Below are 6,589 nucleotides of genomic sequence, written 5' to 3'. Positions count from 1 at the left end.
GTGGCCTCTGAAAATTTCCCACCGCCTGAACTTGGGCATGATCCATTAGGGTGTTATTATTAATACAGATAGGGCACTGATCAACAGAATGAGCACCACCACACATTTCACACCTCACTGCCATCTGAACCGCATTAGCAGATACACTACTCTGTTGCAACTGCTTGGTCAAAGAGGCTACTTGCGCTGTTAAAGCAGTGATTGCATCCAGCTCATGCACCCCAGCTACCTTTCTGACTCCTGATGATCTTTCCTCAGACCACTGATGGTTGTTTGTAGCCATGTCCTCCAGCAGCTCATAAGCACCAGCTGCGCTCTTGCTCATAAAAGTGCCACCTGCTGCAGCATCTATAATAGTTCTGGTTGTTGGACATAAACCATTGTAGAAATTCTGTACTAGCATCCACTGTTCAATGCCATGATGAGGACATCTTCTCAGGAGTTCCTTAAACCATTCCCAAGCTTCATACAGTGACTCTCCGTCATTCTGGAAAAAGTTATTTATCTCTCCCCTCAATTTAGCAGCCTTTGACGGAGGGAATAATTTGGATAAAAATTTCTGAGCTAGATCTTGCCAAGTGACAATGGAGTTTGGCTGCAGAGAGTTCAGCCAACTTTTGGCTCTGTCCCTTAGAGAAAATGGGAAGAGCCTAAGCTTGATTGCATCATCACTCACCCCATTATATTTGAAGGTTCCACATAACTCCAGAAAGTTGGACAAATGGGTGTGAGGATCTTCAGAGGGCAACCCATTGAATTGCACAGAGGACTGCACCATTTGTAAAAAAGCAGGCTTGATTTCGAAGTTGTTGGCCTCTACAGCTGGTGGGCGTATACTATTTTGTACTCCCGTCAGAGTGGGTAGCACATAATCTCTCAGGCTCCTCTCAGCGTTGGTCTGAGCCTGAACCCCTTGTACAACTCCTGGATTTAGACCATTCCTGCCATCCCCATCATTTTGTGCCATCTTCACAGAATTCTGGGCCTCTCTCTTATTCTTTCTGATTTGATTGCAGGACTTTTCAATCTCGGGATTCAAAGGAACAAGTGTGGCTTTTCCTTTTCTGCCACGCATATACCAAAATTTACCTGAGATAGAAAAATTTAGCAACTAAACAGATTAGAAGCAAATAAATTAAAATCAAATTAGAATAAAAAATAATTAGACTGATATTGATAATTATTTTCAGTCCCCGGCAACGGCACCAAAAACTTGTTGCGATAATTTTGCTATGCAAGTGCACATAGTCGCAAACTCGTAATAAAATGGTAAAACCAAGTATCGTCCTCAATGACTGAGTTATCAATTACCAGTCAATTAATTTCTTGTTTTATTTGATGAATTGAAATTCTTGATTTTTTTGTAAAATACAGCAAAAGAACCAATAAAGTGCAGAAATAATAATCGACAATTAAATAGAATAATAACTAATAGTAAAACTTTTAATTTAATCACTGAGAAACAATTAGGATATTCAATCTCATCAACTATCCTCCCTATTATTCCCTAATGCAAAGTGTGAATTCTTCTTATTTTTACCTAATTCAATTAACAAGTTGATACAGCAGCCTATAATCATACTATGAATTATAAACTCAACCTAGGTGACAATTTACTATATTTCTATGGTAAATTGAACCACAAAGGTAGCATTAATTTCCACAACTTAATAATAGTTACACAATTAATTCAGATACTTTCGTTCTAAATTAAAACTATGTCCAATATAACCACAGCAGAATTAAATCTCACTTCTCAGATTTTGACTTAAAAACATATACATATGACTAAAGATGGCCAATCAATAATCAATCTATAAGAACAGGTTATAAGGAATTGAAGAAGATTGAAGAAGAAAGAAATTAAAATTACATTAGGTCATAACAGAGATTCAAGTGATTCAATTGAACATCCTAAACAGAAAATTAGTTCATAGTCATAGTACTAATCACAACAAAAACTAAAGATAACATCAGGAAGAAAAACATGTAAAAATACTCTAAGCTTGAGCCTTCCAAAACCAGAACTCCTCCTTCGTCCGTACGTCCTTTTCTTCTCCTTTTCGTCATTTAAAACCTAGGATCTTCAAATTTTAAAGAGGCGGGCCGCGGCTCTACATACACTATGCCGCGGCCTGTATCAAAATTTCTGGGCAGAAAATCCTCTGAATGCCGCGGCCCTCTGAAGCCATGCCGCGGCCCGCATCGTCGCTTTCTGGGCAGGGTGCCCATCTATGCCGCGGCTCTATCTAGCCATGTCGCGGCTCGAAGACTTCCTGAAAAACAATGCTTCTGTTTCCCACCTAGCCGCGGCTCCCTTTTGCTCATGCCGTGGCTCTTAAGGGAATTCCCAATTCTTCAAGTTTTTATCCCAAATTTTCACCAACACTTCCAAATTGTGTTAAAAACCATTCTTGATCGAAATATGATGGAAAAATCGATTATTTCTTCCCTTTCTTTGGCATTTTCTTCCACATGCTCAATTCTTCCTGATATTCACAAAAATAACCAAACAAAGCATAAACCCGCGCTAAATGAAGGAAAAACAAAATAAAAGACTACTAAAAACATCACCAAAACATAATAAAAACTAGACTCAACATATTCTTATATAGATTTAGGTATCTACAAGACACACAGTATGTTATAACTAATATAAATTTGAATTTTTTTTAATACAGATCTAGTTGTTGTATTATGGCTTTGGTGCTCCTTGCCTTTTCAACATTTTTTTTTTACATGTGTGGATTGTTTGCTTAAAATGATCCAAATTATTTCTCCATGTGTGTTCTTTGTCTCTACTCAACTTATATCAAGAAAACATTTTGAATATAGTCAATACATATATAATATTTTGTGTTGGAATTATTTCTAATTGAGAGAATACAAAGAGAAAATTTAGAGATGTTGTAAGTGTGAGAATATGGTGCTTAATACTTAATGTTTGTGATTTGAGAATATGGATTTAGATTTCCTTTTCTTTAGTCCTTTTGTTGGCCTTTGTGTATGAAATTTGGATTGTACAGATTTGATTTATTCATATTCTAGAATCTAAATTTATCAGGCTTTTATTCATGTGAAAATTTATAATATTGATTGTATGGGTTTTGATCATAAATAATGAGATTTGTGTTTGGTGCTGTTATATTGCTAATATATGGCTCTATCTCTATATTTTTATTCTATTTGTAATATAGTTAAAACTTTTCTGGATGGTTGCCTCCAAGAGAAGAGGCAAGATACTTTGTGTGCAAGAAATCATTCACGGGAGACTCTTATTTTTGTCTGCATTTTGCAAGTGGTATGCCTTTTACCTTTGTTTTAATATTATGCTAATGTTAGATGAGTTTGAATATCTTAAATATTCATCCATAGTGAAGTAGGTTATGAGATTATTGTTGTGTGCTACGGTGATAACAGAATGTTGAGAACTTGTGTGTCTTAGTGAAGTAGGATCTGAGAAATTTGTGTGTTGCGGTGAGATACGGAAGAAAACATACATGTTTTTTGAATTAGTTGAATTGATATTGGCAGATGGTTAGTTTCTAGTCTAGGGGAAATGGTGTTTGATTTTATATAGACTTATCTAGTATTACTATTTTATAATTGAATTGTGTTTGCTTGGTTTGTTTGATGATTGGTACATTAATTAGATTGTTAAAAACACACACTTTTAAATGGTGTAATAATCTTTTTGTATAGACTTTGAGGTCCTTTTCAGTTGTATTGCAAGCAATTTTGCCTGAGTTGCTTCCTTTTTTAAGGTCCTTAAGCTTCTTAAAGAAACCAAAATATCATTTTGTGTTGGCACTATAACAAAATTGGGTTTTAGAGACGAATTTGTCGCTAAAGCTTTCTAAATCCTCGCTATATCGAATAGAGATAACGAAATTTTCGTTAAACTTCCTCGCTAATACTTTGTTTCTATTGTTGAACTATAGAGAGGACATTTAAAATCCTCGTTATTGCTCGGTAATAGAGAGAAAATTTTAGTCGCTATTTCATAGAATTTTAGGTTGATATGCATACATATATATGGTATGTCATTAAACCAGCTTTTTTCTACTTCCTTGGTGATGTTAGGCTGTCATTTGGTGAGTGACTTTATGCAAAGAGTAGCAGCAAGTCTTTTCAACTGAGTATCATTTATGGATTTAATTCATAATTAAATATTTTGATACCAAGACCAAATCTAACACCAGAAGAAAGAAAACCCCAATATTAGACATTTACCAAAACATATAACAAAATAATAATAGAATAATTCAAGTGAGAATTATTTTTTGTTTTATCAAAAAGAAAGAAAGGGGGCCTAGTTCAACTACCCAAGTGTGTAAACTTTGTTGAGACCCATGATTTAGTTTCTACGCCATTAATTTTTTAATGCTTTCCACTATGAATTGTGATAAGGTATTTCTTTTGTTTCCAAATGATCAAGTAGTTGAGTCTTTGGAGACCTTGAATTTGATTCATTTACTTGTGGCTTTTCTTGTTGATGCTATACATGTTTAATGGAATAGTTAAATAATTATACTACCAAATCATACGCATCAAAACCAATACAAACAATTTCTTTATCTCTCCCCACTTAAATGAGTCAAATAACAACAATATCAATTTTTTATTTATTTAAAATAATAACATACAACAATTGAGAATTGATGCATTTATATAAGTAAATATCATCACCAATAACTAAATAGAAATCATTTTTCTTGTAAATGGAACCTAGCCACTTGATAAATGTAGTTTATTCTTGTAATTAGATTCTTTTTGACATTTTTTTGCAGAAATAATTCTTTTATCATTAGAATAAGAAAAAGCCCTTAAATAAGCTTTTTCTACAGTTTATTTTTACTGGTTTGAGCAGAAATTAGTGACCATGTGCATAACAACATATTAGAAACACTATATTGAGGAAGTTATCTTACTGTTTTTCCCTGTTTTGAATATTTCTTGCTTAATTGAGGAAGTTTTAATGTTCACCATGTTCATGACTAGAATTTTCATGTATTAATGATCTTGTCGTTACTAAGAGGTTTGATGAGTCCTTGGGACTTTTTCTTTTGCATGTTCATTTCTTTTTAAACTTAAATATAATGGACATGTTCACAATGATTAATTGATATTGGGTTTTACTTTTCTAATATTATACGAAGGCCCCCATAATTTTATGAGTATCTTTTTGTAATGTGTTAAAGCTTTTTATTTTAAGAATGTCTTATGTTATAGCTTCACTGTTTTTTGCTTGAATATAACTTGCTTCTTATCCTAAAGTAAAAAATCATAAACATACCCTAGGGACTTTCCATTTTCCTGTACTGTTTTCTAATTATTTATTTCCAATGAATATAATTTTGGAATTTTTATAATGGAATTTACTATTATAATTTTGTAACAATAGAATATTTTATAATCCAATACCCATGTTCCCTTAATAGAAGTTGCTTAGTTTTATTTTCATTGCTAATGATTGTGATTTTATATAGTGGAATAGTTTAAAATTTTTGTTCTACATTGGTATAATATGACACATATTCAGAATATAGCCACAATTTTGTGTGGTTTTGAATTAAAAACTTGTAAACTTGGGTTTCTAAAAGTTTGGAGAATGATGGTGAAAACTCATGTATACTGTATGTTGTAGCCCAGTGTTTTTTCTCTCTAATTTTCTCCCTTTCACCTCTGAATTTATTTTCACTGCTAATGATTGTTATTTTGTATTGCGGAATAGATTAAAATTTTAGTTCTACTTTGGTATAATATGACACATATTCAGAATATAGCCACAATTTTGTGTGATTTTGAATTAAAATCTTCTAAACTTGGGGTTCTAAAAGTTTGGAGAATGATGCTGAAACTCATGTATATTGTATGTTGTAACCCAGTGTTTTTTCTCTCTAATTTCTCCCTTTCACCTCTGAATTTATTTTCACTGCTAATGATTGTGATTTTGTATTATGGAATAGATTAAAATTTTGGTTCTAATTTGGTATAATATGACACATATTCAGAATATAGCCACAATTTTGTGCGGTTTTGAATTAAAAACTTGTAAACTTGGGTTTCTAAAAGTTTGGAGAATGATGGTGAAAACTCATGTATATTGTATGTTGTAGCCCAGTGTTTTTTCTCTCTAATTTTCTCCTTTTCACCTCTGAATTTATTTTCACTGCTGATGATTGTGATTTTGTATTGTGGAATAGATTAAAATTTTACTTCTACTTTGGTATAATATGACACATATTCAGAATATAGCCACAATTTTGTGTGATTTTGAATTAAAAACTTGTAAACTTGGGGTTCTAAAAGTTTGGAGAATGATGCTGAAACTCATGTATATTGTATATTGTAACCCAGTGTTTTTTTCTCTCTAATTTCTCCATTTCACCTCTGAATTTATTTTCACTGCTAATGATTGTGATTTTGTATTGTGGAATAGATTAAAATTTTGGTTCTAATTTGGTATAATATGACACATTCAGAATATAGCCACAATTTTGTGTGATTTTGAATTAAAAACTTGTAAACTTGGGGTTCTAAAAGTTTGGAGAATGATGCTGAAAACTCATGTATATTGTATGTTGTA

At 32.6% G+C, this 6,589-nt stretch overlaps 1 non-coding gene across 1 annotated transcript; it reads left to right on the top strand.

The window, feature by feature from the left end:
* The first annotated feature begins 413 nt into the window (after positions 1-413).
* On the top strand, positions 414-520 carry LOC133793156 (small nucleolar RNA R71). The gene has a single exon (XR_009874614.1). It is a non-coding gene; the product is annotated as a small nucleolar RNA R71 (small nucleolar RNA).
* The last annotated feature ends 6,069 nt before the right edge of the window (positions 521-6,589 follow it).

The sequence above is a fragment of the Humulus lupulus genome, chromosome 7 (assembly GCF_963169125.1).
Source record: "Humulus lupulus chromosome 7, drHumLupu1.1, whole genome shotgun sequence".
NCBI lineage: Eukaryota > Viridiplantae > Streptophyta > Magnoliopsida > Rosales > Cannabaceae > Humulus > Humulus lupulus.
This window is presented reverse-complemented; position numbering and strand designations above follow the sequence as displayed.